Source organism: Octodon degus, unplaced genomic scaffold (genome assembly GCF_000260255.1).
Source record: "Octodon degus isolate 3935 unplaced genomic scaffold, OctDeg1.0 scaffold00012, whole genome shotgun sequence".
NCBI lineage: Eukaryota > Metazoa > Chordata > Mammalia > Rodentia > Octodontidae > Octodon > Octodon degus.
The window spans coordinates 5,682,425-5,692,716 of record NW_004524588.1 but is presented as its reverse complement, the minus strand read 5'-3'; the positions used below and the strand labels follow the sequence as shown (position 1 = coordinate 5,692,716).

Below are 10,292 nucleotides of genomic sequence, written 5' to 3'. Positions count from 1 at the left end.
TCTATGTTTTTATTTGTTACCAGGAATCAAACTCAGGATCTTGTGCTTACCAGGCTGGTACTTATACCACTAAGCTATCTCCCCAACCCAAAGTTTTAGATTTCTTTTGTTCTCTCTATCATTAGCAACTTAGAGGTCTAGGATGTGTCTTATTAATTTTCACGCTTGTAAAAGTCCTGGCATATAAATTTTAAAACTGAGCCTTTATGCCAAGATGATAAAGTACTGCACAATGTAGTTCAATATGTCATATATACCTATGATTGAAATATATGGCGAATGCTTAAATTTAACACATTTGTTACAGTAAAAGACACTGTCATTAAGGCCCTTCGCTTTGCACACACTTATCCCATGATTGTTGCCATTTTCTAAGGCAGTTCCAGAAGTACTGTATCCCGAATGCCTTTGCAACATGTGGTCAAGCACAAGGCAAAAGCTGCTGCCGAAGGCCATGCAAGGGAAAGGCAGGCTTATCAGAACATCGCTGTGTGTTCGCTTCTATCTCATTCCCCAGATCTGACCCCATGTGACTTCTGGCTCTTGTCCAAGGCCGAAATGACCACGAAAGGTAAATGTTCTGAGACAATTCAGGACATTGAGGCAGGCTTGACTGCTCAAATAAAGACACTAAAGATGACTGATAAGGTTATAAAGGACCTGAAAACTTCCTTCCACATAGTAACAACATAGCCATGGTACTAGAGTAGCACACTATACTGTATGCTTGTGATGATGCTGCTGGAAAGAAAATCCAGGCTGTGCAACAGTGTAGCACAAACAGTTGTGTACAGTGCATACCACCCGATAATGAAAATAAGTGACTAGGTCTAGTTTGTTTATTTACTATGCTATATTTTTATCATTATTTAGAATGTATTTCTACTGTTTTTAAGAAAAGTAAACTGTAAAACAGCCTCTAGTAGGTCTTTGAAGAGGGATTACAGAAGACATTATTGGGACAGGAGATGACAGCTACACGACTGCTATTGTCTCTCACAGACCTTCCACTGGGACAAGACGCGGGGGTAGAAGGAGGAGCTAGTAACAATCCCGACCTGTGCAGGCCTAGGCTAACGTGTGTGCTTGCATCTTCATCGTTGCTAATAAAAATTATAAAAAAGCAAAAAGAACTAGAAAAAAAGAGTAAGGATATAAAAAATGTTGACAGAATGCTTTCCTAGGATGCATGAGGCCCTGTGTTTAACCACCAGTATATGACAGAGAGACTATTTTTATAAAGCTGTACAATATGTTTATTGTATTTTAAACCAAGTGCTGTTACAAAACAGTCAAAAAAATTCATTGCACAGTTTAGACAGTAAAGAAGTTAAAATGAGCTAAAGATAATTTAGGAATGAAGAAATAAGTAGTGCAGCTTAAGCGTGCATTGTTATTAAGGCCACCGCAGAGCAGTGAAACCCCAGGCCTTTGTTGCCACTCCCCACTCGCTCACTGACTCACCGGAGCAACTCCTACTTCTGCAAACTCTACCTATTTTTTTTAATCTTTTGTACCATATTCTTGCTGTACCTTTCTATGCTCGGATATGCCTGAACATGCAGACACTTGCTATTGTGTTGCAATCGCCTAGAGTACCAGTATGAGTAACAAGCTGTGCAGGCATGTTAACAGCATGTTAACATGTTGACATGACTTCCAGGCATGTGCTGGAAGCAGTGGGCTACACCATACAGCTTAGGTGTGAAACAGGCTATCCCACCTAGCCTTGTATACTTATACCTCATGGTGTTTGTGCAAAAATTCAATTGCTTAGTGACACAATTTTTAGGTCATAAGCAACCACATGACTACAAAGAAAAGTAGAAAAAGGTGGTCTCAGTGGCCTGTGCTGACACACAGCCATACTTATATTCATTCTTCCTCAAGGCCACATTCTCACTAGAAGAGCCCGATGGGGTAGGGGGAGGCAGAATGCATGCACAGCTATTTAATTTATACACATGTATTTCTATGGGACAGATTTACACAAATTCTCCCCTGGTGCAGTTGAGAACTAGCCTAGACACTCTAAGGAACATATGGCATATGAAACATAGTCATTTACTGAAGCATTTTATATTTGGGCAGAATAATAAGTTTGATATTCATAAAATAATGACTTAACAATACAAAAGTTGGCTACTAAAGTACTAAATTATATTATATAATTGCACACTCCAAACGATCAAAAAAATAAATTTACAGTATTCTTCAGCATGTTTTAGATATACTGCATTTCATATTATTTCACAGTCTAGGGTTCAGGAAACACACATTTGTTAGGTAGAAGAGAACTTCAAAGGAGGAGGTAAGACATAAGTAGGTGGGCTCTTCATGAGCCCATAGAGGAAAATGACTCTCAGTGACCATGATAATTTTCTTAGTCTGGGCCTTTTGTCAAGCACTTACTATGAGGTAGAAACTCTGCTGGATATCACACACCATTTCCAACTCTTCCAGGAATGCTAAAAATGAGCATCAGCCTTCTTTTACAGATAAGAAAACTAACACAGGGAGAAATCTAACCATGGGCCCAAGGTCACTGCACAGGAAGAGACAGAATCAGGATATCTGCCTTGAACTGGAACTTCCACCTCCATCCACCACAGCTGTGGAGGCTGCACAGCCGTACTCTAGAATGGACAGCAATCAGGGCAGAACACCTTCTCCGAGAGCCTTTACCTGAGGCTTCTATGAAATAGGTCTGTGAAATAAAAGAGAAGTTCTCTTGTCATTTTTTCAGGCTTATGGCAAAACTCCATAAAAGATCTGCCTGGAATTTGGCTTTCAGTTGTATTCTTGCAAAAGTTGGAATATACTTCTAGGATCTATTGGTTTCCCTGAACCATGTAGTGCTACTAGAGGAAGAGCATTTTCTTTACCACAGGAGGAACCTTACTTTCTCTTTACCATGACGAAGGCTTTGCTCTGTTTGCAGAAGCTTGGGTGTAATGAAGGAAGTCTCGGTACATAACTGACATTTGTCAGCAAGGGCTGGAAGTGGAGAGTCTGTCACTTTAATTCTATTAAAAGAATCTTTTTGGTTTACCCACCTGATAAGTATGTATGAACCTGCACCAGCAGAACATGAGAAGTGTTTGCTGGACTCAGTGATGCTAGAAGATATTTTAGGAAGACATAGAGGTTGCTCTCTGCTAGCAGTTCATCATTGCATGACCAAAATCATTATCCAATTTACTAATTTTTGATCCCTTTGAAGTAATGGATCCCTTTAAAAATTCAATGAGATCATGAATTTTCTCTCTTTCCCCAACAATATTACATAGACTACACATCAACCCTCTGATTCTACAAGCATTTCAGGTTTAGAGATTGAAATACCCTTGATGTCTTTTTATTTTATTGTATCAGTTATTTAATTAGGTTCTTAGAAATTTAGAACACTAATTTATCAGTATAAATTCCATTTGTCAAAGCAAAAACACATCACAGGTCACCCCAGAGCTGAGGAATAGCTTTGATTTTTGCTAAAATCTGTCAGTCCACTGCTTTCTGATCTAGCTTGTGCTGCTCTGAAATCTGGTATCTCTCTCAGTGTCGAAGATCTTGCCCTCCTGATGTCTGGGTTTCCACAGCTTCTTCTTGAAGTAAGCATCAGTGAGATGTTTGGAGATTTTTCTTTGCTGATAAAAATTTTTGTAGAGGTGGCAATGACAAATTTCTGATGTGTTCTTCACAGAGGAACATGATTAAGGCTAAGAGGCCCAGTCATAAGTAGCAAGCCAATGGCCAACTGCTTCAGGAAGACCACACTCTTGCCTCTGTGACGCCCGAGGAGGATGATCAAGATGGTGCCAGGAGTGATGCTAGCTCGAAGTTTCCTCACATGCTGACAGAAGCGTTTCTTGCCATGGCTCAAGAGTTTTTGGGGCACATCTTCAGTAGGATAGTATCTAGGCATTTTTCAAAGCTTTGGGGGGAACTACCCGCTTCCCCCCCCACCCACCCTGTCCCTTTCTTCGGACAGGAGCTTTCTTTCTCTCAATAAATATATTCTGCTCACAAAAAAAAAAAAAATCTTAACTACCTTAAGGTATCTCCATTCTTGTCCCCACTGACTGGTTTTGTGATTGTAGCAAGAACTTTCTCCTTCTTTTTCTTCTAAACCTTTGATTTAACAGTTGTGTACTTTCTCTTGTACAAACCCTTTCTGGAATCCATAGCAGATCGGGAGTATCTACCAATTTCTCTAACCAGAACAGGATTTCAGCTGCAGTGGGGCTGCCCCTTCTTGGACTTTTTTGCCTTCACCTTACTCTTTTTACCAGTACTACTGGCAGCAGCCTTCTTGGCTTCGGATTTCTTCTCTTTAGTGTCTGACTTCTCAGTTTTTTCACCCACCATTTTGCAAGATGGGAAAGACATTTGATATCTTTGCCTAAAGCACTGCATAAGAAAAGCTGTCAGGACACACCGGGCTTTGCTCAGTAGGAAAGAAATGTGATGCCTGATCTAAGTCAGGGAAGACACCAACAGCGTGCAAGATGGACGGTGGTAGACCATGAATCCCCCATTTCCAATCTTAAATGATGTTTGCTATGACTAAAACAAGGTGTAATCAAAAAATACAATGAATGTTTAAATTTAAAGATTATGATATACAGTAAAATTATATCCCCTTTAATTCCTCTAAAATGTCCCCCTCACTTTGAACAAACTTATTCTGCCATTCTTGCCACCTCTGGAAACAAGTTCTGGAAGTCTTCTCTCACCAGCATCTTCGCAAGATCTGACCAAAAATATGGTGAGGGCTGCTGCTGAGTGCTCTCCAGTAGAAAAACAGAATTCTAAGACTGCTACAGTGTGTCTCTTCCATTGTAGTCACCACATCTAGCACCATATGACCTCTGACGCTTCTCCAAAGTCAAATGATCCTGAAAGGTGCTTTGAGTTGACTCAGGATATTGAGGCAGCCATGACAGTACAACTCATTGATGACGTGCAGGACAGAGCATTCCAGAACTGCTTCCAAAAGGGCAAGAATGATGGGATAAGTGTGTTTGAAATGAGTGGAGTATTTTGAAGGGAATTAAGGGCAGTATGTCTTCTATTGTAATCAATGTTTAAAACTTAAACATACACTGAATAAGTCAGTCTACAGGTTCCTGCTTGTGAGTCTCCTTACCATAGCCACAGGAAAGCAGAGATTTAGTCTATCATATACACCAGAGCCTGAAACAACACCTAGAAGAGAAAAAGGTGCTCCACATACACAATTCAGCGAATAATTATGGCCCCTTGAAGTTATGAAGGTAAAGATGTTTACTGCCTTCTGTGTGAATCAGTACTTGCTTTTATTTATATTAAAACTACATACTTCATTTCAAGTGCCGTAGTCTATTGGTACGATGCTGAAATTCATAGGATAAAACTGTATTTGGTTTTTAGCATTTTCATGAATTTTAACTATGTAGTGTTTCCTTTGTGAATGTTGGGGAATTTTGTCTTTTTCCATATCGAATGACTGCTATCTTAACCGTACAGGTCTAGTGACTTCAAGGACAAAATAGAGTCCATGAGAACAATTATAATATAAAGAAAATATTGGGCATCTAAATTTTTAAAAGTCAGCATCTCTGAGTATTCTTGCTTAGCCAGTACTGTACATACTGATATAAATACTGAATATTGAAATATTAACATAAATAAGCATTTTTTATTGACAACAGCTAAGGAAGGTGTAGAATTAGTGTGGCTTCTGTGCTTAAAAACTGTTTCCTCAAATGGCTTAAATATGGCCTTTGTGATTTGTTCCCATTTCAATTAATTCAAGAACCATTTTCCCAATTATAGGACAAAGCAATTTTAGCACATGTTAAATTTTCACAGATTCTGAGTTGGAAGACTACAAATTAAAGAAGTTGTGTTTTATGTTGTAATCGGTATTCCTAAATTTAATCAAAGGCAGTACTTTAGCTTCTATTTGTTTGTTTAATTTGGAGGAAAAACTAGTAAAAACGATGATAAACAGCATCTGATTGCTTATGGTACAAGACAACGCTTCATCTCGAAATTATAGCCCATAAAACTCCACAAGTCTGTGAGGAACAAAATTTTGCATTTAGCATCAAGTATACACATTTAGCATTCATGCTTTCCACTCTGCATTCACTGCCAACGTTTTCAAGATATCTGGCTGATAAAGGAGCTGGCAGGAACCTAATAAGAACAGAAGTTAGCAGTAGAAAGTAAAGCCTCTTTGCATTTGTTACTACTGGGTTTTTTTAGGCTGCTTGCCTCACAAGGCTGAGGCACTCAAAGGAGTTGACTTGGAGACACACGCACACGGTGCTTCACACCACTCCATCCTCTGCGTGTGCGTTCATGCGCCTCCTCACACACGGGCTGTCTTGTTGCCACATGTGCCATTAATTGGCAAGAACGCTGCTCATAGTTGGCTGATCAAGATAGAGGCTGTGTAAAGGAACAGGATTAGAGACAGCCCAGGGTTTCCTTTTCAAGGAGGTTTAAAACATTTTTTTTTCCTCACTAACTTCCTTCCTGTTCTAACTGCCAGTGCTCAGAAGTCAGAGTTGAGAGACAGAGGCACACGACAGAGACCTGACGCATTGCATGTGAGTTCAAACGCCGCAGGGTCGGGGAGGTGGAGGTGGGCTCACAGGGGTGTGGGGTCTGTCTGTACCAGGCTACTGCCCTTGGCAGAATTTTTTTAAGAGCACAGTTCTCTTTGCCACAAATTTGATGATAACAGAGTGCTCAAGAGGTTGCTAGGGTTCTGCCGAGGGGGAGGTTAGAGCAATGAGTCCAGGGTGCAGCTAGAGGGAGGGCAGGAGGCACTGCAGCCAGGGAAAGCAGCCAGGCTGCGCCCCGGAGGGCCTCAGAGCGTACCTGCGGGGGAGAGCTGGAAAGGCTTCCCACGAGGGGGAGCCGGCACCTGGCCAAGCTCAGAGCGCGAGAGGCTGCAGGTCCAAACTGATAGGGATCGCCCTGGTGTGTCTTGGGCTTCGCTGGGGTGGAGATGTGCGGTTTCCTGTTTTTAAGCAGACTGTTTAATGAGACTGGCTCAGCGGAGAAAAAAGTGGCTCAGAGTTGTCACATACCAAACTGCTTTCCGCTTAAGACCTGTCTGGTGGTATAAGCAAAATGCACAATGGAGTCCTCCCTTCCAGTAAAGGAAGTTGGTTGTTCAGGAGAAGCGTGGTAGGATTTACTGCCTTTTCTGTCAGGCACTGAGAGAATTTCTACCAGGAACAAAAAGAGCTTAAATTCCCTCAGTGGGATCAGGCAGAAACTTATCCAGTGTGATGCCATGGGGATGGGCGGGGGAGCCCTTTACACCCGAGAGAACTAAAAGTAACCACGAAAATACTAAATAATTGCTTAAAGAGACAGAGTCTAGAAGAATCCAAATGGCTCCAACTAGGACACTGGTTACTGGATCTTCAAACTATCAAGCTCTTAGGGCCGGGGAGATGGCTCAGTGGAATAAGCGTTTCCCTGGCAAGCGCAAGGACCTGAGTTCAATCCCAGGTTCTGAAAAAAAAAAAACCTATCAAGCTCTGAACTTTGGCCACCATCAGATATGCTTTAGACATGGCTGAAATACTCTCCTCCCTTTTAGAGGACTTCCCAGCCAGTATCTGCTGCCCGTTCTGTGATTGAAGTCAGACCTGGGGTAGTTTGTGATGTGGATCTGATAAGCCTCAGGCTTCATTCCAGGTGAGGAGGGAGGGGACTACGGCCACACCCAGGCCTCACTGCCGTCCCTGTATAGAGATGAGAGCCACCGTAGCAGAGCTGGCAGTGTTCAGTCCTCACTGCAGAAATAAGCAGAGAGTCAAGGGAAATCAAGAGGTCAGAGGTCACCTGTTGACTAGGGGTCCAGTCACCAGCAGGTATCACCAGTGTCACAATTTCTTATTGCTAAATAGTTAAGACAATTATGGGCTACTGGACTCTTTTAGAATATTTTGCTGAGTTTACACAGCTATAATATTCAGTAACGGAACTTAGGAAAAATGGGGTACACCGATGAATGTCCATTCTGTATCTGTGTATTCAAAGTGGTTGGGGTAGATATATAGTTGCATTGTCTTAATGACTGGAATGATTTGTTCTAATGGTGTTTGTAAATAGGATCACAAGTCCGCATCTTGTACAGCAATTAACCACTAAGAAGAATATATGCAGTGTATTATTTGTTGAAACTGTCCTTCCGATTTGATTTGAAACTGTCTCATTGCTATATGTTTATCAATAAAACTGTAGAAAAAAAATAAATAAAAAAATAAAAAATAAAATAAATAAATAAATAAATAGTTAAGACAGTGTCCCTCCCAGTTCCACATAGAGCATAAATGTAGTAATACGGTCATCTTACTCTTTTATAAGATATGGAAACTTCTGAGAGAGCAAATCATTCTTCTACCATGTTGCACAGTTCCATCCTAAGAGGGAGAACTATGTCATAGCCGGTGGGCATCCTCCAGGCCCTGGGATGGTGTCCTTCTTTGTTTGATAGAGCATGAGTTTGTCCCAAGGAGGTATGTGCTGAGCAGCTGAGGTGCTGGGTTGATGGGAGCCCGACACAGCCAAGCTATCCTGAGGAACATTTATAAGAACACAGTATGCAACAAACTTCAGTTAGTAGGAGGAAAGGAGCCCTGGGCAGTAAAGACTAAGCGGACAGAAAAAGGAGAACCGACCTTCTTCCCTTGCCTTCTGTGTGCAAGGCGTGGCATTAGAGACTTTTCAATTTTCATCTCAGGAAGACAAGGGAAGAACATTAAGACTCAGAAATGTTCAGTGTCTGATGTCACACACTGATACAAAAAGAATTTGATTACTACAATGCCTCAGAATGGGATTTTATTATTTTTTTAAATACAAAATAGTAAAAAAAAAAAAAAGCATCAGAAATGATACAACATTTCATTAAACAAATTAATAAGAATTCAACAATGGTTGCTGTATTGCATGATGTTATCTTCAAACAACAAATAACAAAATAGCTTAATTATTTAAGTCACCAATTATAAACCTTCAAAACTGGTCTTTAAAAAAATGGAACAAAAAACACCAATAAAAACATGATAAGAAATTAAAAAGTAAAAAAAAAAAAAAGAATAAAAAGTAAAACATTTTAAGCATTAATTTTCTCAAATGTCTCATGGAAGAAATTTTCTCTAATTCCTTGTGGCCCGATAAGTGATCTTATAACCTATGATGGAGCCCACAGTGACAACAACAACAGTCTCTTGGTGTCCCTGAAACTCTGCCAGCATCCATCTATTCCATAAGCATTTAGCAAACAATGCTGTGTTGTATTAAATTTGCACTCCGGCTTTAGCCAGAGTTGGCAATAAACATACTTGGGCTTCTTTCAACAGTTTCTTGTTCTAAGCACAAGTGATTAAATTGTCTCTGATGTCTAATATTTCACTCCTAATTTAAAACTTCTGTGAACACATAGACTTGTTGGAGTATAGTCCTTGGCCTAGCAATGCTTTCCGACAACACACATCTTTCCTTGAGGGTTATTTGGTCCGAAAGGGACTCCACAAGGTGGATCCTCAGGAAGGCTCGATGGCTCCGCTGAGTTTTCTGTCCTTTTGCATGAAAACCCATGTTCAAAGAGCATACCATGAAGGCACAGGCAAAAAAATGTGGTATTTTTCTCACAAAGGGAAGTGTGAAAAAATTCTGCTTCTAGAAAATTGTATCCTCTTCTGGATTAATTATGATATTTGTTGAGTATGAAAAGATAAACCCTTAGGTGATGGTTTGGCTCTCCTCACCCAGTTTTGACATTTCAGCCGTTCTGGGGGCTGAGCTGTTCCAAGGCACCCCTGAGTCAGGGAGGGAATACCACTCCTCTACGTTGCCAGGGATGCTGAGAGACCCGAGGATTCCACAGGAGAGAGAAGCCCCTCTGGGGTCCTGAGATAAACCTGGGTCCCCAGATGTGCCAGATAGCAGGCAAGCAGCAAAGCAGACCCATTCTTCCTAGCTCTGAAATGTCCAAAGTTTTTCAGAGACCCCCAGCTTTCAAGGACCTATTCCAGACAAGCAACCCTGAATTCAGAAAGTAGGACACACTCCAGACACTAGGGAGCAGAAATCAGGTGACAACAAATGCTGAGGGCCATACAGGGACTTTTCTAAGGGAAAGTCCCACCTCTGGTACTTCTATACTTTTTCCTCTCTGTCTCTGTCTCTCTCTGTCTCTCCATCTCTCTCTGTGTGTCTCTGTCTCTCTCTTGCTCTGTCTGTCTGTTTCTGTCTCTCTGTCTCTGTCTCTCTCTCTG

At 41.1% G+C, this 10,292-nt stretch overlaps 1 protein-coding gene across 1 annotated transcript in view; it reads left to right on the top strand.

The window, feature by feature from the left end:
- The first annotated feature begins 6,338 nt into the window (after positions 1 to 6,338).
- Positions 6,339 to 10,292, top strand: part of Arhgdib (Rho GDP dissociation inhibitor beta) — a 19,760-nt gene continuing 15,806 nt past the window's right edge. The window contains exon 1 of the mRNA XM_004626091.2: positions 6,339 to 6,599. The gene's annotated coding sequence lies outside the window, so the exon portion shown is untranslated. The remainder of the gene's footprint in view (positions 6,600 to 10,292) is intronic.